The 27723-nt window shown below is 42.9% G+C and overlaps 1 protein-coding gene across 44 annotated transcripts in view; it reads right to left on the bottom strand.

Annotated features, from left to right (window-relative positions):
- The window catches only part of SORBS1 (sorbin and SH3 domain containing 1), a 235927-nt gene that overhangs the window by 144339 nt on the left and 63865 nt on the right, over window positions 1-27723 (bottom strand). For 35 of the 44 annotated variants that reach the window (XM_081552228.1, XM_081552150.1, XM_081552025.1 and 32 more), the window contains one exon: window positions 27612-27699. The exons of the other annotated variants lie outside the window; for them this stretch is intronic. The gene's annotated coding sequence lies outside the window, so the exon portion shown is untranslated. The remainder of the gene's footprint in view (window positions 1-27611; window positions 27700-27723) is intronic. 44 annotated transcript variants of the gene reach the window in all.

Raw genomic sequence — 27723 nt, 5'->3', positions numbered from 1 at the left:
ATGACGATTATCATTTTCACTTAGTGGATGTACAACCGTGGGCAAGTTTCCTGGGTTCCTTATCTCAAAATGGAGTGATCACAAGTGGCTACCACAAAGCTTGATTGGGATAATACAGGTGAAGCACTTGGCACGAAGCCAGGCATAGTGCACGTGCTTGATAAATGACCACTGTCCCTTGGGATACAGGGTACCCACTGTCTTATCCACTCTTTGTCCCACTCGTGTGACAGCTCCTGTATCGTTTATTCTTCTGTAAACCAGAGATGACTCTCTGAAAGGGGAGAGGTAAGAACTGTACACATTCTGGCATTTTCTCTGCTCTTTGTAGGGATCTATTCCTGCAGGATGGTCAACAGATGTTTTGAGTTCTTGTTTTATCTAACAAGGAAGAACCTTTTAACACTCTCAGCAGACTCGCTTATACTTATTTGGAATTCTCTCAGTACCTTATATAGTGGAAAGCATTCAGTAAAAATCATCATCGGGTCTGTTTTGATATGAAGGATCTTAGAATCTTTAGAAATAATCTTTACTGTATTAGATGAGAAAACAGTTTAGGTGGGGAGGGAGAAGGTTGCCCATGACATCAGAGTGAGTTTGTGACCTAGACAGGAATGAAACTAGGGCTTTCAGCACTGCTTCCCCCTAAAAGATACTGCCCCAAGTCAAAACACAGCTAACCGGCTTTATCTTTCTGCAGACCAAATGGTAAGGACAGTCTCATGCTAATGTCATGTTTCAAGAGAAGCAAAATTCTGCGAATTCCCTGGTGGTCCAAGCGCTTTTACTGCCAGGGCCCGCCTTCAATAGCTGGTGGGGGAATTAAGATCCTGCATGCTGCATGTAGTGCAGCCAAAAAACAAGCAAATGATACGAAGAAATATATCCTCACTATGAAAAATTCTTCATGATACTAACTTTCCATATACAAACAAATAACAGAATGCTCTAGATAGTGAAATATACTGATTGCTAAGATTTGCAATGTTTTGTTTCTTCTCAAAATTCGCTTGTTGAAAACCTCACACCCAAGGTGATATTAGGAGGTGGCGCCTTTGGAAAGTGCTTAGATTCAGGGCAGAGCCTTAATGAATGGGATTAATGCCCTTATAAAAGAGGCCCCAGAGAGCTCTCAGCCATTCTGCCATGTGAGGCTATAACAAGAAGCCTGCAACCTGGAAGAGATGAGGGCCCTCTTCCAGGTGGAAGATCTTGCTGGAACCTTGAGCTTGAAGTTCCTACTCTCCAGAACTGTGAGAAGGAAGTGTCTGCTGTTTATAAGTCACCCAGCCTGTGGCATTCTGTTACAGCTGCCTAAGAAGAAGAAGAAGTCCAACTTTTGAAGAATGAGAAATATTATGAAATGAAATACTCTGGCATCCTCAGTACGATTTCTCTTTCTATGGGCCAGAAGGTATCTAGAGAGCATTACTTTAGGCGATGCTCACAATCCTGGCTTGTGTCACATGTCCCAGACTCTTAGGACAGCACAGTCCCCAATCTTCTCTTTGTACCAACATGCAATGTAAAGTTCCACCCAAATTCCAGTTTTTAGTAACTAAATAAAATCAGTTAAGCATTTTAATTAAAAATAAACATAAGATGCAAACAACGGGGAACCCATAAAGAGAAGGCTCACAAGCTCACTTCCAGCAGCATCCACCCATGAACTTAGAACGGAGCCTGTCACCGGCTATAGTTGCGACACATTATGTGTCAAAGCCCTCCATGTGCAGCCAAGGTGACAGCAGACCCAGCTTGAGCAGCAATGTAGATTTCACAACCAGAATCTTTAATTACCTATTTCCATGAGAAAGAAGCAAATGGCAAGGTGAGTATCACAGATTTCTTTTAAAAAAATTGTTTCTAGATATTTTTTTGAAGTCAGAAAACACTGAATTCCAACTCCTACACTTCATATTGTTACCAGACCGAACCATTTTGAAGGCTCTTTTAATTCAAAAATAGTCAAATATTGGATTATCACACTGATCAAACACGTGGCATTATAAGGGAACCCAAGATCTCAGTCATCAAGAAATAATCTTCCTGAAACTCTCAAGCATGGTTTCAGGAAGATTATTTCATACTAACTTTCTTCAGTGAGTTCTGGGGTGGAAAAAGTGGGAAGATCTGGGGCTAACAGTTGTCCAAGTTACCAACAACTCCATTGACTAGAATTCTGAATTTCCTAAGCATTCCTATTAAGAGTTTTACTGAGGAATAATTTATGAGAAGTCTGTGGTATGTTGTAAAAAAAAAATACATCTGACATTTAAGACCATTTTAAAACATCGCTCTTGTAAGAGGAGCTGGAGGTGTGGCAGGTTTCAGCCTCGCTCATGCCTGGGGGAGAGGTGAAGATTTTAGCAGTTCTGGGCAGGAGCCTGGCACTGCTTCAAAGCTCCAAGGCCTGGGCGGGCTTTCTGCACAACCTGAGGTGCTGCTGGGCAAACAGCATCTCCATTCCTATCTGGGGCCTCAGCACTGTTTGCCCTTCAAGGTTCCCTGCTGCCTAAGGAAACATGCGAAATATTTCCGTGAAGGACTGCTGTGTGGAAGCAACAGGAAATAAAGGTTTACTCCAGTGACTCCCTGCTAATGCAGGGGCGGAGGTCGCATCTGAGAATCCCAGTTTTCCAACTGACTTGTTATTTTTACCAGATGTGTTGTGCACACTATTCGAGAGGCGGTTTTGTTTTCTGGAATAAAGGGGACTTGATCATAAGCTATATTCTGGTTAAGCATTAAAAACCAGCCCAAATTCAAAGCAACAGGGAAGAAAGGAACCTCCTCAGAGACACGACTTTTACATTTTCTTAGGGCGTAAGAGACATGAGGAATTCATGTACTCTGAAACTTCCTGAAGGAAGTAAAATGTCAGTTCTTAGAAAAGTCAACCTTTACCATCTTCTAACAAAGGTATTCGGCTAAAGAGACTTCACTGGACCAGTGTGACCCCAATATGAAAACTGGAGCCAGGGGGACCCTGAGAGGCCTTCATGACACCTCTTGCTTCTCCCAACCGCTTGTCCACCTCCCACCATTGGCACCATCTCCATTTGGATAAGGCATCTATGAATAGAGAGCCCTTTCTTTCCACTCCCACAGCCAAGCCTTTCCCAAGCTATATGTCTGAACATTCCTCCACCTTCTCCTAGCCCCTTCAAGCTAACCTGCCTCATTCATGCCCTTCCAATGGTTCCCATATCCCCCCCAAAACATTTTCTAGAATGGGACAGATCCCCCAAAAGGATGGAAGACAGACTTCCATAGCCCCAACCCACCTAGACATGGAAACTACAGGTTTACATCTTTCTTGCCCATATGTGTAATCTACATACTTTTCTTGTTCATTTATATATTTGCCCAAAGCACTATTTTCTCCTGTCTGCTGGTTCTAGCTCAGTATCTAGCTCAGAACACGAGCTTCAGAGAGCAGTGTCGTCAGCTTCCCCACATGAAGAAAGACTGACGACAGAGGGGATATTCTGCCTACAGAAGCGTGGAACGGAACCCGGGGGCTGAGAGGCTGGCAGGGCAGTGTGAATTTTGCCTTCATTTCCCAGCTGCTACCTCCGGGTAATATGCCTTGCCTTTATGAGCTTCACTTTCCTCCTCTGCAAAGTGTGAAATAATAGGAACTTATCCTTGAGATCAGTATGAGGACTAAATGTAACATACATAAACTTTGCATACCCAGAGGAATCCAAGTCCTGCACTGACCAAAGCCGCTTTTCCCAAACTCTGCCTACACCTTTTATAAATAGTTCACTTATTTAGATCTCCTTAAATTACCCAATTTGACTGTGGTGTGTTTCCTGCCAGGACTCCAATATGCTCAGTAAGTGACATTTTCCTTAATTCGTCTTCCCTTGCCCTCCCCTGATATCTGGCTTTCTACCCTGAGAAAAACTTGCTGCTTTAAAAAAATATATAAGTATTCTTCAACATTTAGTTACACGACACCTTGAACACTGACATGATATGTAAGCCTGGTTGACTCAAATCATAAATTGTCATCACGGCCAGCTTGACCCCTATTTCAAGTTTCTGAATTCCTCATACATTGGCAGGGCCATAAAATCTCCAGCCTTGAGGTACAGGTCACCTAGACCAGCATCTCCCAAGATGTGTCCCACAAAACACCACTGCCAGAGAAATTAGTAGGTATGTAAAAGAAAAGGTATTACAGAATCTAACAAGTTTGCAACGACTTTCCACGTGACCCACGTGACACTTAGGCATCTAAGAAGCACTGTCATAAAGAATCCTGTTGAAATTCACTAAAACAGCATTTCACTAACTTATTTGGCCACAGAACCCCTTGCCCATTCCTTTCTTAGAGCATCCATTAACATCGTGCAGAACAGATTTCTAAAAAACACTCCGGGATGGGGAAAGAGGAAAAATTCACTTTCCTAAAACAGGTCAGTTATAAAGGGCAGAGCTGGCTTCAAACCCACGTCTCTCAGACCCCAAACCTCTGCTCCTCCGACTACAGCTGAGGCTCGCTAAGTTCACTGCTCAGCAGAATTACCAGGCGTGCTTGTTAAACTGCAGATGGCCGAATCCCACTTGGAATTTCTAATTCAGAGAGGTTGGTGTGGGTTTCCAACTAGCTTTCAGGCAATGCTCGAAGCAGTGAGAACCCCTGCACTACACCCACCCGTAGTGGTACAGGGGTGGAGAGGGCCTTGGCCTAGAGACTGAGGACCTAGTGGGAAGCCAGGGCATAAACACGGGAAAATGCCTAAACGGCCACAAGGTTAATAGCTAACAGCTCAGCACACAAGGCTACAATCTAACCCGTATAGCAAATCCAACAGCCCAGAGTCCAGACTGAAAAAACTAGACATTGGGAGCTAAACTAGATCTTAAAGGACAGGAAGGCCCAAGTGAAAAAGGAGGAGGGGAGCATTCCAAGTGGCAACAATAGTTGGTACTGCCCAAATATTTGTTTGTAGAATCACAGCCTTTTGTAGCTGGAAGGGACCTGGCCTCATATCTCTGGAGAGCACCCTGGTTCTTACACTTGAATATGGGTGTGACTGCTATTTCAAAAATCCAAAGCAGAACACTTAACACAGATAGAGAAGCTCCTCTCCAAGTAAGTGATTTGGAGGACCCAGCAAAGGTCTTCCCGCTCACTTACCGTGCTCTTCCTCTCACCTGGTACCCAGAAGCCCACCTCCAGGACATTAAAGCAAGGCCCAAGGACAGCTGCCCACGAAATCTGCAGGCCAACAGGCTCATTCTTTTCTTAGTGGGTGTGAAACAGTCAAAACTGTTCGTCCTCCTGCAAGTGCCGTTCTAATGGGGCTTTGAGGACATGCAACAGTTTCTAGACATTTTCTTCACCCCTACCCTTCAAATAAAAGACTATCCAGGGGTATAAGCTTCAAAGGTTGGCTACAGCAAATTTCCTCAAAGGAATGCCCAAGAGTGAAAATGCCATTCTCTGTGATCAGGTCCAGGGCCACATGAACTCATGTGGCCCCTAACTCCGGTCTCGCGATGCCGTCCCTAGCTACTGCTTCCAATGAAACAGTAATGCCCTCACTGGGGTAGGGACGCTGCAAGCTGGCCTCAGTGAACCTAAGACAGGATGCAAGGGACACCAATTGAGACACGAACTGCCCTTCCAGTTAAGGCAGAGAAAACACGGAATAAATCAGGGGGCAAGTCATGAGGGGAGTGAAGATGAAGAGCTAAGGTGGAGGCGGTGACTGCCAGGGGAGTGAGGAAGTGGGATGCAGGAGAGGACGGTAGATGGTTCATGAGCACCTGCCCACTCTCTGTCACCCTCATAAAGAACTCTGTGGTGGATCAATGCTTCCATTTACAGAGCAGGAAACAAGTGACTTGTCCCAGGTCACACAGCAAGCAAATGCCAACATGGGGGTTTTAGCTCTGGCTTGTCTGAATCCAAAAGTGGTGGTCTTCGATGATGTAAGATGTACAGGTGACACAGACCCTGTGACTTCCAGAGTCAACTAAAACAGAGTAAGTATACTTTCCAGTCTTTGCCAAAGATTTGACTTATAATTTAAAATACACTGAAATTAAATAAATTTGAGTCAGATAGACATAGACACACACAAGCTATATATTTGCCTAAATGTAAAATGTAAGTATTCGTTAAGTTCTATATTAGATATGTATGAGATATGTAATTTTTTTGTTAAAAATTATCACCACTGGCAATACATTTTATGTCTTTGAAGGGGTTTGGACACATTAGTATAATAGCCTGAAATATAATCTTCTGTTTTCTCCTCCAGGATACTACACAAAAGCAACACAGAATGGAGGGAGGGGAGAGTGAACATTTCAGTGTATTTAGGAGAGAAGGAACCCACAGATTCAAAAACTATATTATGGCTTCTGAAAGCCACTAGGAGTGGTTCAGAAACATGCAGAGGTAAGTACAGGATCCATGTGTTCCCACATCACACAAAATGATTAACATTACTAAATACATACAGACCTGTCTACATGCCCAGCACTGGTCTCTAAGCTTTACATAAATCAGTGTCTTTAATCATTACCTCCTACCTATGAGATAAATACTATCTTAGAAATGAGGCACAGAAGGATAAAGTAACCAAGACAAAATAGTTCAACAGTAAATGGAGAAAGTAGGATTTAAATCCAGGCCTTTGGGCTTCAGTGCCCACCCTCATCAGCACTGAGACAGGTTGACTATCCTACAGCAGATGTACAAGATAACACTATACCATGATTTCAGTGGCAAAGGATTAAAACAACCTAAACGACATTCACAGGCCACTGTTTGTGTGTTATGACATCTATTCAATGGAAACAACAAAACTATCAGATCACGAAGTAGCTCAAAATATAAGATGGAATGATTTCTGAGATGATGATTAAATAGAAAAGCCAAGTTCAAAACCCTGTGGACAGTATGTTTTCCTTTGTAGGAGGAAAATATACATACATACATATTTAAAATACATAGAACATTTCCACAATAGTACACAAGAAACTGGTGCCCACAACTGACGCTGAAACAACAACAATGGAAGAGATGGAAGATTCACTTTTTACTACAAACCTTTTTCTAATTTTTGAATTTTGAACATGGTCATATATCACCTATGTTTTTAAGGCAAATTCAAAAACAAAGATCTTTTGAAGAGAATCATGGTGAAACGTTTTCCAATCTAATTCCCAGTAGAAAGGGTAAGTAGAATATTCTGGGATAAACTATGTGAGAAAAGAATCTAAAAAAGAATGAATACATGTATATGTATAGCTGAATTACTTTGCAGTACACCTGAAACTAACAAACTAACACAACATTGTAAGTCTTTAAATAAATCATCTTAAAACTAAAAAAGAAGAAGAAAGGATGGAAGGGTGAGTAAAGAAAAAGTGATCAGAACAGTCTTTCTGACAATTTTCTATTCATTCCATAGAAGAGAGGTGAATAATTTCCTGCAATTTTTCATAATAGAGATTCTGAAATGCTTAGAACTAAAAAAGAAAAAAATTATACCATTCACTTTCTTCAACTCAGACATTTGTTTCTTAAAAATGCAGTGGACACATAGCAAGAAAGAACTCTTTGTGTAGGTGGCAGTAAAAGGTGTTTCAATGCTTGGGCTTGGGGTGTGCATGAGGGCACGTGAGAAATCCCTAAAAAAATCAAGATGACACAGGTAGTGAGCCAGCACAACCATGGTGTGGCCAAGATAGAAGTGGGCATGTCACCTCCATGCCACTAAAGAAACGGAGTCTCTCATGTCCTACAAAGCATGCAAGGCATCTTGCTTTGCCAAATTTAACCAGGGACATTATTTTTAAGTTACTATAATTAGTTCACATTTGTCTATGAATCAGCCTTTATGAGGCAATCGTATCTAAGCCCCATCAGATGAAACCTGAGGCGACATCATCTCTGTTTATTATTTTGAAGAGAAAGAAAAGGTGCCAAGTTTCCTGCAACACCCAACTCAAACCCTGAAATTTGGAGGACAGAATGTCCTGTTGTCCACGTTTGAAGATAGGAATATATTTTCATCTACTCCATCAGTCCCAGGTTCAGCTGGCAACAGGAAGGAACTGAATTCCAGAGGTCAAAAATAGGACTTAAGTACTAAAGCACCTTTCAGTGCTCATATAGGATCCTATTTATGTTTTAACCCCTTCCACTGTGGCAGTTCTAAGAAATCCTCATGCTTGTGAACAGACATGAAAACATTTCAATCTAAAGCTCTCTGCCTACAGATTGACAAGAGATTGGCAAACGTGAGCATTTTAAAGCTATTTTTACATTCCCTGATCCACGGCTTTCATAATTAAGTTTCTCACAAAGAATGAAGAGTTTCAACAGCAAATATAAAGGCAAGGGAAGCGGGAGCGTTCCTATTTAGCCAGGGCTTCTGCTGAATGAAACGGCTCATCTAGGGGGCTCTGAAATCAGGTACATAAATAGAGTAGGATCTCCAAAAGGAGCCCAGCCAGAGAGCAGGCAACACTAAGGCAGTGAGAATCTGGAAGAGATTTAAATGGGCAACACTAAGTCCCAGGACCAAACTGAAGGCTCAATACTGTAATTCACAGAGAACATCAGTTAGCAGCATGGCACGAACCACAGCATGTTTGAGTGAGGCCAGTAGGTACAGGAGAGGGATAGCTGCTATTCACTTGTCTAGAAATTATACTGAAGTCTTAATACTTTCACGCACGTCCATGTGTCCTTGACAATCACATATAGATGTACCGTATGCTCTTTTATGGCAAAGACCATGGGTTCCAGTTTTGATATTTACCAGTCAGATTCCCTTCGGTAGACAATTTTAACCCAAAAGAATTTCATTTTTTCCTCTCGAACATAACAACAAAACAAATAAGCAACAGGGAATGATACCTGCCCTGTTTAACCTCATAGGAATTCTATAAGAACTCAAGTGAAATAGTTTTACAGTTTTTTAAAATTCACCAAACATTTATATGACACTATATGCCAGGCACAAGGTGCTGGACAATTCTTACTTTTAACAACCTGCTGACACAGGTACTATTATTATCCCTGTTTTAAGGATAAGAAAACTAAGGCGCAGAGAGGCTCAATAATGTGCTTATGGTTGAACAACTAGGAGGTGGGATCTGAACTCTGGCAGACTAACTCTTTTCAGGTGAGAGCTCCACAGGTGGCTCAGTGGTGAAGAACCTGCCTGCCAATGCAGGAGACGTGAGTTCGATCCCTGAGTCAGGAAGACCCCCTGGAGGAGGAAATGGCAACCCACTCCAGTATTCTTGCCTAGAAAATCCCATGGGCATAGGAGCCTGGCAGGCCACCGTCCAGGGGGTTGCAAAGAGTTAGACACGATTTAGCGACTGAGCATGCACATGCAGACTAAGTCTATAGTATGTGCTGCTATACACTATACTATGTAGCCCATCATAATTATCATGAATTCCTTCACTTAATCCCAGTTTCACAAATGAGGAAAAGAATGCTCAGAGGTTAAGTCACAAGCAAGCCAAGATCATAAAGAATGCAAATGGCAGGGAGCCAGGATTTGAAATTGGGTCTGTGCCACTCCGGACACTGCACATTCTTTCTTTCTTTTTTTTTTCTAATGCCACAAGGTAAGGAGATCTTGGTTCCTGGAGCAGGGAACAAACCTGTGCCCCCTGCAACAGAAGCTCACAGTCCTAACTGCTGGACTGTCAGGGAATTCCCCAGACCCTGTACTCTTATTGAAGTTAAAAAATTTCAATCCACAAATATTTATTCTGCAACTCCTGTGTTCTAACACACTTCTTTTAAATGGTAAGGAGGTGGTGGTGGAACTGAAAGGCTTTTGTTATCACCTCAGTACTAAACTAGCCCCACCCACACTCACCAACTCCGGACCCTGCTCACAGCAGGTGGCCCAGTGATAGCTGATGCCACTGAGGATGAATATGACGACAGGAGTATTTCAAGTGTTGGCATATAGTTTCAAAGGGGAATTAGACTCCTTAACCTGGAGGGGAAAAAGCCCTACAGGTCAGAATGCTGACAGTTATTAAGATGAACAGGTGTGACCGAGCTAACAGGTGGGACATTGTAGGTACTTTGTTAATTCCTACTCAGCTTTTAGCTCCAGAAGCCGGCTGACCAACTCATCCTGATCCTCCCTGGACTTCCCCAGTAGTCTCATGTCACCCCGGAGGGTAAATATTAGGTTGGCCTTCCACCCTGACACCCCTGGTTCCAGCACAGGTGCTTGCAAATAAAAGGCACTCTCTCACACTGCGGATCAGATGCATGGAAGGAGCAGCGTTTTATTACTTCCAAGCGCACTCACACTCCACAAGAGTTGCCAAGCAGCAGTTCCCACACAGCAAAAGGACTATGCGAGAATCATTTTAATTAGCACTTTCATTGTTTGTATGCAAATGTACATTCCTAAAACAGGCCCTTTAAAGAGCTCTCCCCTAGGTTGACATCCCTGAGATTTTTCTGTTAATCCTTTTACATAGATAGTAAAGAGAAATTTCAATCTAGCTTGAATCTGTAATAACGGAGTTAAGGTGCTTTTCTTTACAGGAATGACAAGCCTAAAATGAGGAAATGGGAGACACTTCCAGGTGCCAGGACAGAGCTGCTCCTTGACTTACTCATCCCCAAATAGCATGCACCTCAGAGGACTCTTCCAATACCCGGTTCCATAAAGGTGACACGCCCCCCTACCTGCATCCCCCTGGATTAGAGAGCCCTCAAAGTTATCACAAGCAAACTTTCCAACCTCCCCTTCTGTTCCCTTCCCCAAATGTCCTGCTACAAGCTCAGGCAGTCCATTCTCTCTGCTGCCCCATCCCTCGCCTGTTCCCTTCCTTTGGTTCTGACCCAGGGGCTGGGCGGCTTTGGTCCTGTGCCTTAGCTCAAGGAGAGGCCCAGATGCTCCTTGAGAATTCAACCCTGGCAGAGGGCTCTGTGGACCCAGCCCAGGCCAGCTCAGCCCTGGGTGGGTGTTCCAAAAAGTTCGTCTCTTGGGGAGTCAGGGTGGGAATAAAAGTTCTGGGTGGTCAGCATGGCTGAATCCTGTCGTGAGTCACTAACCCAGCCCTGTACAGTTATACCAGGCAGCCCAGGCAGCCAGTCACCACTTGAAATTAGAAAGAACACGACAGCAAGAAGCAAACTTCTCAGAAGGGCACACAGGGAAGGCAGAGGTTGGTTACCTGAGCTTGGAGGGAAAACTCCTGCAGTCCAAAAGGGTGGGGAGGACTGGAGTCAGGAAAGCCCAGGAAAGTTCTTTAAAGGGTTGCAAAGCACTGGGAATGCTCAATTTGCATGTCTGGGCCACAAGAGGAGGGAAAGCGTTGACGCTGAACAAAAGGAAGGTACTATCTGTCAGAAGATAACTGCAGAGGCTAATGTCTGGGATGACTTAAAACACATGAGAAATGTGAATAACTGTGAAGGGTGGGGTTTTTTTTTCCTTTCTTTTTTTTAAGTTATGAACAGAGCCAGAAGCAAAGCAAAGAAGTAACAGGCCTGCTTCGGGAAGCCAGTGTAATGTGACAGCAGGCAAAGAAACAGCTGCTGACCGGTACTGCGCCCCTCCTCCATCTGAGAGATGGCTCCTCATATAGGAAGAAGCACCTCCACTAAGAGTGACTGAAAACTGAAGACAGGTGTGGAGTCAGGAGCAGAGCCACAGCCACTTTAAGTCAAGTCAGGTCTTCAGGCTCAGGTGAATCAGAGACACAGAACTGACAGCCACAGTCCAAGTATCAGCAGATGTCAGGGATGAATCACTGTAATCCTTGAGAAACCTCTGAGAAAGGAGTGGTGTTGAAAGATGAGGAAGTGATTAACAAGAGGAAGGTTCTAGAAGATACCCAGACAAGCTCTAGCCTGGAGACTTCACAAGATCTGACACAGGTTCACTAGGAATAAAAACCAAATTAACCATTCCCTTTTAGATTAGATTAGACTAATCGTTCAGTTGAGTGTAACTTCACTTGAGTCCCATGATGTCCTTGTAAATACCATCGAAGAAATGTGAGCAACTAGGCGGGTTTATATATAGACAATTGAACCACTGGGTCATACGCCTGTGGATTTAGCCCCACCCTTTTCATTTTAGTCAAGAACATGTGTCTTGAGGTGACACAAATGAGGGAGGGACCATCACCTTGTAAGATGATGAAAGATGGATTTTCAAAGCTCATAGGTTATAAAATGAATCAAATCTAACAAAATAAAATTAAGGTGAAAACGTGAAGGCCACATCTTTTTGGAGGAAACTAGAGAGGCAGTAGTACTTTGGCTGACCATATGCTCATGTGACCAAGAGCCTGAAGTGGTTACCAAAAAAAGTAGCCAAGTCTTGGCTATCTCAGGGTCCTTATGACGAACCCCAGAGAGCCTCTGGGTAGGATCCCAACAGAGCTCTGGAACCTCAAGAGAGCCCCTTCTCATTTAGGGAGTTCCTGGAGGAGAATTCAGCTGTGGCTGGGGCTCAAGAGAGTCCCCCATTTGAGATACCTCTTAGGATACACCTTCAGGTAAGATGAGATGCTGCAGAGAGACGCTGACACCTTAGAAACACCTGCTGATCAACACCTGCTATCGTCAAGGCTGGTTCTGTCTCAAGGTGGTCATTCTCAAAACTGGCCAGCATAAGGACCACTGCTGGTAAGAGGATGGGTCAGGGAGGAGTGAGTGCCAGGAGCATTTCAAATTTGGTGACATCCTTCTCACCCAGTGACCTTGACCGACAAGCCAAGATCCCTGAATGGAAACGCCTGGTTGGAATGCCTTCTTAGCTCAGTGAGACAAGCACCTTGGGAGTCATTTATTCCAAGGAAGGGGACATCCCTGAAGGAAATGAGTAGATGCTAAGCAGAGAATACAGCAAATCAAAATACTTCTGACGCAGTCCAAACCCTTGGCTGATGTACTTTCAGTTCAATACCTGGAACTCAAGACCAGCCCAGAGAGAATCCAAAACAGGCTCCCAAGTGGCTGGGAGCCAAGAAGGTCCAAAGTGACTTCAGAAACCTCTAAGACCAAAGACACCGGGCTCGTCTTAAGCCAAAGGACCTCTGAGCTGAAGTGGCTAAAAGGGGCATTGGACACCATCTAGCTCTTACTATTTAAAGTGGGGAGGAGAATATGGAGGTGCTTGTGGGAGGCAGTGCTGGAGAGTTCCCTAAAGTAATGAATTTGAAGACCCTGGTCTTCAAAGTATTTTTTCCAAAATGAGCATTTTTTTCATCATGTACTATTTGGTTAGTTAACAGAGCAACCAAAAGGTTCAAACCGGTCAACCCATCCCTTGTGCTCAATGACTGGACCTTCCATTCCTGGAACTGACCCTGAGATACTTTGGACCACGGGTGACGGGCAGAGAGTTCAGCCGATCCGCAGTGAACTGAAACCGACCTCACAAAACTGCATCATTCATGAACAGGCAGTAAGGGAACTGGCCACACCCCACCCTCTGTTCTGTTTAACCCTAAACAGAACATTCTACATCTCAGATACTGTCTGAAAGCTCAGAGACACATTTTGGAGATGGAAAATATATAAACGAGCATTTCTAGACACTCCACCTAGTATCCCATACTCCAGGGATGGGTCTGGAAACTGAGAGGTAACTTTCTTTCTCTCCCCTAAGGTGCCTCCTTTCAGTGCCCTGGCGGTTCTGCTTGCTCCAAGAAGGAAACTTCCACCCACACTATTGGTTTTTAACATGCGCTAAGGGCAATCTGGAGTCAGGCACAGGAGTGACAACAGTCAGGAGGGACAAACTGAAGCAAAAGCACTAAGTATTTGAAACCACAAGCCCTGAATCTGCAATTCCTCTGTTTACTTAGAAACAGTTGCTGATGCTCACCCCAAAGATAAACAAAGACAAACCCGGAAAGGGAAGGGGAAGCAGTGAGGTAAGAGCTGCTGTAAACCTGGCAGCACGCAGAGGAAAAGCGCTGTCAGGACGCAGTCTTCCTCCTGACAAGAAGAACGAGATAACAGACTGCTATGAATAGTGATTAGAGGCTGTACCCGGGCGCGAAGCAGACGCAGAGACTCACCACCTTCACACACTGGAAAGTCATCCACAGACAACTTGGAGGTTGCTATGCTAGAGTGGAAAGAACATGGCATGTGAAGTCAGAAGAGGTGACGGAGTCCTGGCTCTGCCTCGAGCAAAGCTGTGTGACATCAGGCCTGACACTCAACCTCTCTGAGTTTCAGTTCTCTGTGAACTGTAAAATGAAGGAGTAGATTTACAATAGCCAAGACATGCAAAAAACCTAAATGTCCATCAACAGATAAGTGGAAAAAGACGACGTGGTGTATACATATGATGAAATATTACTCAGTCTTAAAAAAGAACAAAATGCCATTTGCAGCAACATGGACGCAACTAGAGATTATCATACTAAACAAAGTAACTCAGGAAGAGAAAGACAAATACCATACGATATGTCGATTCTAAAATATGACACAAATGAACCTATCTATGAAACAGAAACAGGAGGCAGAGGGAGGGAAGGATTGGAATTTGGGGATTAGCAGATGCAAACTATTATATATAGGACGGATAAACAACAAAGTACTACTGTATATACAGCACAGGCAACTATACTCAATATCCTGGATGCAAAAGAATATACGTATATAAGAAAATAGAAGAAAATGAATGAGTTAGACTAGCTGCCGTCCTAGTTTTCTTCCAGTTCTAACACTCTGTTATACTACTATGCTAAATACTGCAGCTCAATCAGTCATGTCCCCTTCTACCGAATACCTTCTGTATGTCCAGTGCTCTGCTGAGTACTAGAACAGTCTTGCACTCAAGGAACCATCCAATCACTTATGCCAGCAGCCTGTAAACAAGCTTCTACAGTATGCAGGGAGAGACACGTGGACGGGGCAAAAGGTCAGCTGACCCAGCATAGAAACAGGGCAATCAGGAACAGCTTCCCAGAAGTGATGCCCAGGCCAGTAGTTGAAGTAGGTAATTAGACCAAAGGAAAGGGCAAAAGGAATCTTATGTACAAAATGATCCCCAGAGAGGAATGGCTCAACAGGGCACACATGATGGGAGGAGTTCAGAGATAAAGTAGTAAGAAAAGCTACTGTCAGCACCCCAGAACTCCTACAGCCCTCTGCTGTTCATCCTAACACCTCCCTATACAGCCACACTCTCAGGGTCAGCGCACGCCAACACAAGGCCAGTCCACCAAGCAACCATCCAACTCCTGCCCCCAGCCTGTCCCTCTTCCCCTGAGTCACATGGCCAAGCTACACCTGCTTCACACACAGGCTTCCTCCCCGTCACTCAGCAGGCCTTGCTTTCAACTCCTGCTCGGTCCCTGGTGCCCAACCTGCAGCAGCTGTTCCAAATAGTTTCCATCTTCCTCGGAGCCATGGCTGCAGCCCACCCACCCCACTCAGGCTCCGTAGACCACCCTCCCCACCTCCTCTGCTCCTGTCCAAGCACGGCTCTGTAGCAACCTTTCTGCCCACCTGTCTCAGCTCCTTCCTACATAGCCCGGGCCAAGCTGTGGCCACCTCTGCTCATCAATTCAGAAGAAAGTAAAAGGAAACAGAAACCACAGTCATCCACTCATGCAGGCTGTTGCCCATGCTTCAGACTGGACTCTGAAACAGCACACTTAAGTGGGATGAGGTCTATGTGTATACCCGCATGCCAAAAGGTTTTATGTAAATATTATTAGCTACTCCATAACCATTCCTTGAAGAAACAAGTAAACAAGATTTTGCTCACTTTTTTTTTTTAGGCATCATCATTCAGCATGTGGGATCTTAGTTCCCTGACCAGGGATCGAACCTGTGCCCCCTGCAGTGGAAGCACAGAGTTTTAACCACTGAACTGCCAGGGAAGTCCTCAAACAAATAAACAGATTTAGATGTTGAGTTGCAAATACACAGTATCTCCAGGCATGTGAACCAAGAATATAGCCTAAGTGAAAGTGAAGTCGCTCAGTCGTGTCCTACTCTTTGCAACCCCACGGACGGTAGCCTACCAGGCTCCGCCGTCCATGGGATTTTCCAGGCAAGAATACTGGAGTGGGCTGCCATTTCCTTCTCTAGGGGATCTTCCCAACCCAGGGATCGAACCCGGGTCTCCTACATTGCAGACAGACGCTTTACCATCTGACCCACCTGGGAACTCTGCCAAAAAGATCCTTTCTATTAACACAATGGCAAGGCCTTCACCAGCTGGTCCCTGCTTTTTTCCTACACACACAGTCCATTTAATGCCAACCCAAGCAGCACTGAATCATGGTAGTGCCATTTAGTTCTGAAATAAATTTCCTAAAAACACAATATAATATAAATGCTTTTAATATAAAAAGCATACTCCTATAGGTTCCATATATTGTATGTATATTATACTGAACTGTGTGTATAGTTATTTATTTTTCCATGTTCTTGGTGCCAGCACAAGCTCTCAGCCAATGGACAGCATAGCACCGCCTGAGCCAACTGCTGATCCAGCCCCAAGCTAAACAACCTAGTTGCCTCTAGGGCACCGCCCTGTGTTAACATGTTCTACAATGTGTATTGTTTACTCCAGTAACACCTGTCTGTCGTTCATTTATTTTTTGTTCTGGCCAACAATTTTGACTCATAATGGCCAACAGGTGGTCTGGCACCTGTATTGGACCGGCTATCAAGAAATAAAGGAAAAGCATCACCCTGGATTGGTAAATTCAGGTGTCCAGAAGACTGACCAGTGAACATGGGTCAGCTTATAGGCTGGGAGCACTGTTCAATGGAAATACTCTATAGAATGCCAGGAAGATAAATCCATCTGCCCACACCATCTACTAAACAGAGCTAGAGAACTCTCTCGCACGGTCAGGGTGACATTGTGAGCTCCTGAGTACAGAACTCCTTACATATTGTTCTCTCATGTTTATTTCAGGTAACCATGAGGAAGAAATGGCATTAGGACCCTCCTCCATTTGACAGGGACAAAGTTAAGGGACAAAATAGGTGATTAAGTAGTTAATTCCACTAGGGGATTGGAAGTTAAAAAATATATATACATATATATATAATATATGGGAGATGCCTGAAGTTAATGATCACTCAGGAAAGCAGGGTTGCTTAGCAACAAAACCATGCAACAGAAGCACAAGACATGTCCTAAAACAGTAAGACAATGGTGGCATGAGACCCACACCCTGCCCCAGTGAGCTCAGTAAGTTAATGACCCCAGATCATGCTATCTGCACACATTAAAAAACAAATTTATGGAAAGGTGACATTTCAGTGTGAAAGACCCTGTCCATAGCCAGGACAGCATTAGCTTGACCACATAGAGACAAGAAAACTACCCTGCTCAACCTGGAGGAGGAGCTAATGATGAAAGTGTGATGTCTACTCAAGAATGAGAAAGAAGGTGGTCTTCTCCCCCTCTCCGCTTTTCCTTTGATTATAAAGTTAAGTTTTCAGGGTGTGGCACTCTCTCACCCCCAAAGGTGTAAGCTTTATGAACATCCTATTCTAATACATCATTTCTTATCTACCACTTTGCTTCTCATTGAATTCTTTCTGCACTGAGACATAAAGAACTGGAGCTCCTGATACACCACCTAATGGTTTCACATTGAGATGTTGTTCTTTTAACCCCCCTAGAACTGGTTATGTAGTTGGTCCCCAGAGTTTCCCAGAACTCATGTGCAGCTCTGTGTGTGTGGGGCACGTGACAGAACATGACAATTCTAGACTGTTGGGGTTTCAGTGAAACTCAAACACGATCTCATTACATATAAGAAACAAAGCCTAGACAGGGTGGGTTGTCCCAGGGCAGGTGGCCAGTAAGGGCCCAGGAGGTTACCAGAATGAGAACTACTGTCTCTTCCTTGGCCAGTCCAGCAGACCAAGAGTATCTGAAGAGCTTTCACCCAAAGCCAAGCAGCTAAAAATGAAAAAAGATCGAGAAGCTATCTCCACTCTGGCTAGCATTTAGTTTTCGGAAGTTTACAGGAATAGTTTTAGAAGGAAAAAGGCGTTATTAGAAACAGACTGATCACAATAGCTTGTAAAATGGGAATGATTTAGATTAAATTCACATGGTTATTAAAGTTTTCGGATTGCTTATTGGCTTTTGTTTGTATGAAGCTCCTTTCCTATAATCTACTGAATATTTTGGAAGGTACCAGGGACCAAAAAACTAACAGCTCTGCTTCACCAAAACATCAGGGACTTCTGTCATCCAGTTTTATATTTTTGCCTGCTTATTATAAAAAGGGAAACTAAGAAATGTTCAAGTTCCTTCAAGTTCAGTAGTTCAGCTCCATTTGAAAGAAAGAAAAAAAAAAAAAACTGGAACATTTAAGAGCAAATATAATTAGTAGATTTGTATAAATGTTTCCAACATGGTAATTTTATGAGCAAACCACACTATACAGAGTACATGATATGTTTCAAAATTAATATAATGATTGGATATCTGTAAAGAATACTGAAAAATTACATTATTGCTGTCTTTCCTTCCCCTCTTATTTAAAAAGGCATAAAATCTCTTTAAGAAAAAAAAAACATGTTTCACTCCACAGACAACTATTTTTCTATCACTGTAAATGTAGTTTCCACATTTAAAAAGGGGGATACCAAAATGATTCTTTGCTGAACCTCAAGATCCTTTGATCTGTCAAGATAAGATTTTAAACTGATACTGAAAGTCAGGAGTTACAAAGGCTGGAGTTACATAGGCTGATAGGGCCAACCAGATAACAAATGATGGTCTGGGGACTGCAACAAATTGGGACTCATATGCTCTCACGTGATGGGACAATGGCTATTCCACTCCAGCCTATGCTGCTCCATGTAAGAATATGGCTCAGCACTGTTAGATATTCTCATTGTGCCCAGCAGCTAGAAACCCAATCATGTGAAACTTCTCCAACTTTGAAAATTCTGGTCACTTACTTTAAAAGCTTTTAAAATACTGGTGTTTTATAGACAGTTAGTTTGAAGGACAAAATGCTATAAACATTATTAATTCAGGAAGCAAATTCAGTGTCTAGAAACACAAATTTATTGGAAAATGAAGGATGGATTCTATACACTGTTTTTTTTAATATACTTTTTAAAACCTACATTATTCCCCTATAATAGCTTTTCTCTTGCCCAAGGGGAATGGGGATGGGGGAATACATAAATTTGAGGGAAAAAATTGAAATTAGCTGTTAGAAAGCAAGAAGGATAAAGATACCTTTACTTCTTTCTTTAATTAAAACAACAGAAATTCATTTAAGAGTATTTTCAGCTTTTGAGTCCATGCTAGGACAATTCCAGAAGTTGCACATTTCATCGAAGTCAGGCTGCTTTGAACATAGCAATTTTCCATAAACTTTTTGTCTAATCAGAAACGCCACCCAGAGGTACCCAGAGGCAGCCACTTTTATAATGGTATGCTAATGGTTTATGTGACTAAGTTAGAAGGCATGATAACGGGATGGGGGAATGTCATCTATTTAAAATGTAAAAGTACTATCTATGCAAATTAGTTTGGTACATATGCATCTGGGGGGTGTGTGTGTGTGGGGGGTGTTCTTGACCCTTCCTCCCACAAAAAAGCCTAAGAACACCTGATTATAAAAGTGAAAGTTCAACTGTGCAAGTTTAAGCACAAATAATGTAGTTGTTTTTTTTCAAACATACTCCTGCAGGAATCTTTTTTTTTTTTTTTCTTTTAAATCACTGACGGAATCAGCAGACCAGAGAAAATCTCTCTGACTGAGGAAAACAGAGTGAGTCATCTCTATGCTGATAAAAGACTGCAGGAAGAGGGCACTGCTGTGAAGCAGGTATCAGGTGGTGCCTAATCTAAATTAGTCAGTGGAGCAATCAAGATCATTTCTTTGCATGACATTCAGTGATCACTGGAGATGATGTTGACGGCCTTATCTCAGTGGCATCCCCAAGCACAATCTAACATTTACTTCCCCAAACCTGGTAAGGAGGATGAGGGACTGAAAAATATCTCACTATTTGTAGTGACTAGATAGAAAAAGGAGAAAGTATCTTGTTTTTACACATGGTTGGCTGGCAAATGTGATATAACTCCCTGTTTGTTTTAAAAGTATACAATCAAATGTGTGAAGCTCTTGGAGAAACGTCAACACCTAAGAAATGTGGCTGCTGCACAGAACGGATGTCATGGCTCTGTAGGACACAAAAATGTTGGCCAGAAAACAGCTTTATGAACCTCTGGGAACACAAACCAACATGGTAGCCCAGGAAGGTGCTTTTAGACAATGACCCCTGTAGAAACGGACCCCCAAAGAGCACACACTCCAAACAGTGTGGTGATCTCCTCATTAGTCCTAGACTCTGGATTTAGTCTCTGCTTTCAAAAAAAGTTACAACTTGGGCAAATTACTGACATTTTCTGACAGGTGCTGAGATTTTTAAAACGAGGAAAATGAGTTTGGGAAGATCATTTTGAATGAACTCTAGGGTTCAGTTTGGTTCAGTTCAGTCGCTCAGTCATGTCCGACTCTTTGCGACCCCATGAATCTCAGCACGCCAGGCCTCCCTGTCCACCACCAACTCCCGGAGTCTACCCAAACCCATGTTCATCGAGTCAGTGATGCCATCCAACCATCTCATCCTCTGTCCTCCCCTTCTCCTCCCGCCCCCAATCCTACCCAGCATTAGGGTCTTTTCCAATGAGTCAACCCTTCGCATGAGGTGGCCAAAGTATTGGAGTTTCAGCTTCAACATCAGACCTTCCAATGAACACCCAGGATTGATCTCCTTTAGGATGGATTGATTGGATCTCCTTGCAGTCCAAGGGACTCTCAAGAGTCTTCTCCAACACCACAGTTCAAAAGCATCAATTCTGCGGCGCTCAGCTTTCTTCACCGTCCAACTCTCACATCCATACATGACCACTGGAAAAACCATAGCCTTGACTAGACGGACTTTTGTTGGCAAAGTAATGTCTCTGCTTTTAAATATGCTATCTAGGTTGGCCATAACCTTCCTTCCAAGGAGTAAGCGTCTTTTAATTTCACGGCTGCAGTCACCATCAGCAGTGATTCTGGAGCCCAAAAAAATAAAGTCTGACACTGTTTCCACCGTTTCCCTATCTATTTCCCATGGAGTGATGGGACCAGATGCCATGATCTTAGTTTTCTGAACGTTGAGCTTTAAGCCAACTTTTTCACTCTCCTCCTTCACCTTCATCAAGAGGCTCTTTAGTTCTTCTTCACTTTCTGCCATAAGGGTGGTGTCATCTGCATATCTGAGGTTATTGATATTTCTCCCAGCAATCTTGATTCCAGCTTGTGTTTCTTCCAGCCCAGCGTTTCTCATGATGTACTCTGCATATAAGTTCAATAAGCAGGGTGACAATATACAGCCTTGACGTACTCCTTTTCCTATTTGGAACCAGTTTGTTGTTCCATGTCCAGTTCTAACTGTTGCTTCCTGACCTGCATACAGGTTTCTCAAGAGACAGGTCAGATGGTCTGGTATTCCCATCTCTTTCAGAATTTTCCACAGTTTATTGTGATCCACACAGTCAAAGGCTTTGGCATAGTCAATAAAGCAGAAATAGATGTTTTTCTGGAACTCTCTTGCTTTTTCGATGATCCAGCGGATATTGGCAATTTGATCTCTGGTTCCTCTGCCTTTTCTAAAACCAGCCTGAACATCTGGAAGTTCACGGTTCATGTATTGCTGAAGCCTGGCTTGGAGAATTTTGAGCATTACTTTACTAGCATGTGAGATGAGTGCAATTGTGCGGTAGTTTGAGCATTCTTTGGCATTGCCTTTCTTTGGGATTGGAACGAAAACTGACCTTTTCCAGTCCTGTGGCCACTGCTGAGTTTTCCAAATTTGCTGGCATATCAAGTGCAGCACTTTCACAGCATCACCTTTGAGGATTTGAAATAGCTCAACTGGAATTCCATCACCTCCACTAGCTTTGTTCGTAGTGATGCTTTCTAAGGCCCACTTGACTTCACATTTCAGGATGTCTGGCTCTAGGTGAGTGATCACACCATCGTGATTATCTGGGTCGTGAAGATCTTTTTTGTACAGTTCTTCTGTGTATTCTTGCCACCTCTTCTTAATATCTTCTGCTTCTGTTAGGTCCATACCATTTCTGTCCTTTATCGAGCCTATCTTTGCATGAAATGTTCCTTTGGTATCTCTAATTTTCTTGAAGAGATCTCTAGTCTTTCCCAATCTGTTGTTTTCCTCTATTTCTTTGCACTGATCGCTGAGGAAGGCTTTCTTATTAGGAACTATCAATCACAACAGATTCCAAATCTCATGTTCTGATCCACAATGCAATAATAAGACTTTGCTCTACAGGGAAGCAGGGAGATGGCCCATTGACACGAATATAATTTGTGCCTCAACTCATGGCAACTACACCCCATTTGAATTCACATTTGTGTAAGGTAGCTGAGTAAAATATTAGCCAGAAACAGCCTTGAATCCTTTTTGCAAGAGGGAAAGAGGAAATGAAATTGGCCTGATTGACATTTTTGTAACACACAGAAATGTGAAGGTCAAGTTAAGCTGTAGGGGAACAGAATTTGCCACCCCAAAACATATCTCTTTGGCATATTAATTATTTTAAGCCGGTTATAGTTTTTAAGAAACAACAGACAAGGGAAAAATTCTGAAAACCAAACAGAAGTGACCCTTTTAGAAGAAACACTTACAGGTAAATCTTCATTTGTAATGGTGTCTCCCTGGCTGTACCAGGTAGAGGAGGATGATCAGACCTCTAGAAACTCTTATCAATGGATAAGATGATGACTAGTCTACATAACAACCTTACCTTAGCTTACAGGCCTTTTCCTGGTCACCTCCCATAACTGACTCTTATCCTCTTTTATCTTTAGCTAAGGACAGTAAGCTAGAGTGTTGGACACTTGGGGGAGTTGCCTGAGTTTTCCTGGGTCTCTCCCTTGCATACAGGTTGTTGCACTTTTGTTTAGTTTTCTCCTGTTAATCTGTCTCATGTCAATTTAAATCTTAGACCACTCAGAAGGACCTAGAACAGTAAAGGAAAATTTCTTCCCAAAGCCTCACACCAAGTTGCTGATGAAAATGAAGCCTTACAACAAATAAAGGCAATGGAGATTGAACCAACAATGACCTTGGTCAACATACACATCAAGCAAGAGTCCCGATAAAAACAAGTAGTGAAGGAACTTTAGATTTTTCTAGGTTATTTGTTAAGCCAAGAAGAGGTACTATTATTCTTTTGAAAGGTAAACACATAAACCAAAAGATTTAGGACAACAAGGTGGAGACTGAAAAGTTCCCTTCATATACCACTGCCCCTCCTCCAAGGTTATTCATCTCCAGCAGCTCCTCCTAAGATGGCCCACATGCACATGAGCAATGAAACACTATTCTGCACACCTGGCTTTTTTTAAAAAAAAAACATAAAGCAGATAGTACCATTTTTAAATGTCCCACCACTCAAGTCTCTGGGGGCATGGGAAGGTACCAAAATTTTTTTTTCCCCCTCATTCCTAAAACCACTTGCTAAAAAGGAAACAGGAGAAATCCTCACCCTATGACTGCCAGTAGGTTTCATTCTGTTTAATCTTATTTAGGTTCCACTCTGAGAAAAGATGACAAGTGAAAACCAGGGTTGCTGTCAATCGTCATGAACATTCCACTGAAACCTTCATTTTGCCATAAATCAGTGGTTTCAGATGTAGAACGCTACCCAATAAGTGCTCATTTTCCAGAGATTAGATACTCCCTAAGTCTCACTGAGAATATTTTCACTAAAACACAAGGGTCTTGAGATACACGGAAAAGCAAGTGAGGGCTGCCCATTACCCTGGGCAATTTGAAACAGCACATTTCAGCATGCTGCTTAGCCCACTGCCCTCAACAGCTGCAGTTTTCCACGCTTTTGTCATTTGCACAAAAGGCCTTTAAAAAAAAAAACAAACCAAGCCTGGAGAAAAAGTGGAAATGTTTCAAAGAAGAGAATCTTGTAGATATACAAGAACGTCTGGGGAGGGCTAACCTGAGGCTCACAGGGCAGCCAGAGACGGTGGGACCCTAAACCTGGGAGAGGGAAGAGGCGGACAGACTTTGAGTTGGTAACTTTGGGAAGGCGGCAAAAGTGTCTCTGGGGGCTGGAGATAACCAGACCAAAGAGATTTCCCAGGTAACGTGGAAACAGAAAAACCAAGGAGCCCAGGGAGAATACGCAGGAAGCTCAGTGGGATATTTTCTCTGGGAAGGGGACAAAACTAATATAGAGCTGTATTCTGTGCCAGAAAATGTGGAAAATGTGTTTGCTCAAAAAATAATCTTCTCCTATCAGTGGCTAATGATGAAAGGTGTATGGGTGGTCCTGAAACACATACATCTACTACAACCATCACTGTCTATTTTTGCTGCTTTATTATCTTGTAGCATTTATCTTTGGTATTTCAAAGATATCAAAATATTTCATAAATTTTGGTCCTGCAAATCAAGGTTGTCTGTCTGGCTTTTTCATAAAATTGTATCACAACTTTCACCACCAAATTACTGATTTTCAGGGACTGAGTTCCATTTAGCAAACCTTCATTTAATGAAATTTTGAGTGTGATCAGAGAATGAAAAAAATTTGCAATGTATTAACTAACAGTGAATTAAATTTCATCAAAATGGCTTGTAGAAGTTCTAGTGCATATAAAGAACAGTGTAGCTTACAGGCTATTATTGGCAAAGGAGCTGGATCCTTCTGCTTGCCAGCCAAAGACAGCCATGTGCCAATTGCATAAATGCAGTTTATAATTCACTCAGGTGGCCAGATTTTAAATCATGCAATTCTAAAACTAATTTTCTTGATTTGGAGGAGTCACAGTATTTTCATTTTTAAAAAAACATAAGGTGGGGCTTTATTACTATTTTCGTGTCATCTCACTTGAATCATTTATATTTGTATTATATGAACTTATCCCTTATTCAGCAGTTCATACCCTGATGTTGGGAAAGACTGAAAGCAGAAGGAGAAGAGGGTGACAGAGGATGAGATGGTTGGATGGCATCACCAGTTCAATGGACACGAACTTGGGCAAATTCTGTGAGATGGTGCAGGGCAGGACAGGGAAGCCTGGTGTGCTGCAGCCCATGGGGTAGCTAACAGCCAGACACGACTTGGCAACTGAACAAATCCCTTATTCATTAGAGATGTGTCTTCATTCACTTCTTAGTAGGAATTTTATATGGAAAATCGACCCTTTGCGTTTTTTTCTTTGTCCAAATTCTACCTATCCCTTCTTTCTCTCCCTGAATCATCATCTCCAGTCTCATAGCTTTAAATACCATCTACATGCTGATGACTCTCAAAGGTACCATTTCCAGCTCCAGCCAACTCTGAATTTCTAAATCTCTATATGAATATTGAATGGGCATTTCCAACTTAATATGCCCAAATGGAACTCTCAGGGTCCTCCCCAAACCTCCTTCTCTATTCCTCTTCTTAGTAAATAACAACACCATTCACCTAGCGAAAAAACACTGGATTTACCCACTTTCCTTTTTGCTCATACCACACACTCAATCCAGCAAGTTCTACCTTCAAAATATACCCTGAGCTTGCCCAGTTCACATAATTTTATATTCACCACGTTAATCCAAGCCATGTCCTTATCTCTTGCCTAGACCAGAAGGGCTACCTACAGGTCACACTGATTCTATTCTTGCCCCCAAAAGTCTATTCTCCATTCAGAACCCAGAGAAATAATTTTAAAGCTCAAAGAAGATCATATCACTACTTTACTCAAACTTCTCAAAAGGTATCCAATCACACACAAGGTTTTGGAGTAAATCTCAACTCCTTATCATGCCTAAAAGATCTACCACTGACCTCATTTCATATCACTCTGCTCCCCATAACCACTCCCCAGCTCAAGGCCAGCCAGACTGGCTGCCTTCCTATCCCTCGATCATGCCAAGTTCAGCCTACACCAAGGCCTTTCTTTTTGCCTTCTGTTTCCTCTGCTAACCATTTCTCCCCAGATTCCTTCACTACATTCAGATCTGTGCACACAATTTCTACCCACCCCTCTCCAAACAAAGACCTTCTCAGACCTCTTTCAAAAGGAACTCCTCAGGTTTTGGGAAGAATGGATACATGAACATGTATGGTTGAGTCCCTTCACTGTTCACCTGAAACTATCACAAAATTGTTCATTGGCTATACGCCAATACAAAATGCTTTTGATGTTAAAAAGAACTCTTCACTTCTTTTATAGCACTTATCACTCCCTGAAATTTTATTATCTATTTAGTCACATTCACAAAACACTTATTTCATGAGCACCCACCACATTTATGTACAAGGTGCTCTTCTAGGAGCTGGGTAGAGAGCAGTGAATAAGATCCCTGCCCTCATGGAGGTCACATTCTTGTCACCCCACTCAAATCCAAGCTTCAGTCCCCTGAGTCCCCAGTGCCCAGAGCAGTGCCTTAGCACAGGGTGGGCATTCATACATGTTTACTGAATGGAGAAGTGTCCCACTCACCTGAGACCAGCTGCTTCCCCGAGGATTCCACCACAGACCTCTTCCTAAAAGATGGGACCCTGAGGAAGCCAGAGTGTCCACTGTGTCCCTTTAGGCACAGTAATGGGGACAGTCAGCCTCCCATGTTTCAGTTGGGTCCTTAACCTTGGGCTGACCAACTGCCCTTCTTTCCCGCCCCACCCCAGCAACCTGCAAACTCCCCAGGTAGCCATGCCTCCAGATCATGTCTCACTGGGTCATAAGAGCATCTGATTCACCCAGTTAGGAGTGGACCAGGTAGTCGGCAGCAAACAAACCAGCTTCTCTCAATCAATAAAGAATGGCTGGAATCAAGACACATGGGTCATACTGCCTTCCTGGCTCATGGTCCCCCCAGCTCAGAACTCACGTGAGACCTTCACCATCGACCAGCTAGTATGCCTCCAAGCACTCTTAGCATTAGAACACACTGGTGTTAAGGACATAGTTTTGCCTCTTTCAGCTGCCGCAGATGCAAGACATTTACCTGTTGTGATTGAGTAATTAAATTTCTTTCGGAAAGCGGAAGAACATTTGTTAACTGTGAAATTATCTGATGGCAAATAAAAATGAAGGTAATTGTGAAACAGAGTTAATTTATCTTTCTAAAAAATGGCAGCTGGAGTGGTAGGAAGGAAAAAAAATGAAAATGCAAATCCCTTGAAGAACCACTCTGGAGGACTCAAAATACATATTTAGAAATCCGTGTTTCTAACATACGCATTCACTTCTCAACTTGTTAGCACAGAATCACCCGGCTCTACATCTCAGAACCAAATAGGATTACTCCATATTTGCTCAGCATTTTATTCCCTTGGAAGCATTCTCACATAATCTTTCAGCAGAGCAGGAGTCATTTCACTGTCTGCAGGCCCAGAGAGGTCAAAAAATGCACCTAAGAACCCACAATAAATAGCAGAACTCATATATGCCTAGGCCAGTCCCAGTTTCCTTCTATGACAGAAAACACAGTGTGGTTCTCTGAAAATTCCATTCTATAGTCCACTGAAAATATGTCCCTCCATTGTAGAAGCAGCAACAACAAATAAAATAAAACATATATTCACCAGTGGTGTAAGGTGCTGGAAAGATGCATTGGTCCTGGGGCTCTGGGCAGGGAGAAGGTCTCACAAACTCTTCCAACAAATGCCACTCCTGCAATGACAAACATACAAGACA

Source organism: Giraffa tippelskirchi, chromosome 2 (assembly GCF_054371585.1).
Source record: "Giraffa tippelskirchi isolate mGirTip1 chromosome 2, T2T-mGirTip1v1.2.pri, whole genome shotgun sequence".
In the NCBI taxonomy this organism is placed as follows: domain Eukaryota; kingdom Metazoa; phylum Chordata; class Mammalia; order Artiodactyla; family Giraffidae; genus Giraffa; species Giraffa tippelskirchi.
Note: the sequence above shows the minus strand (reverse complement) of the source record. Positions and strands in the feature narration are given on the sequence as shown.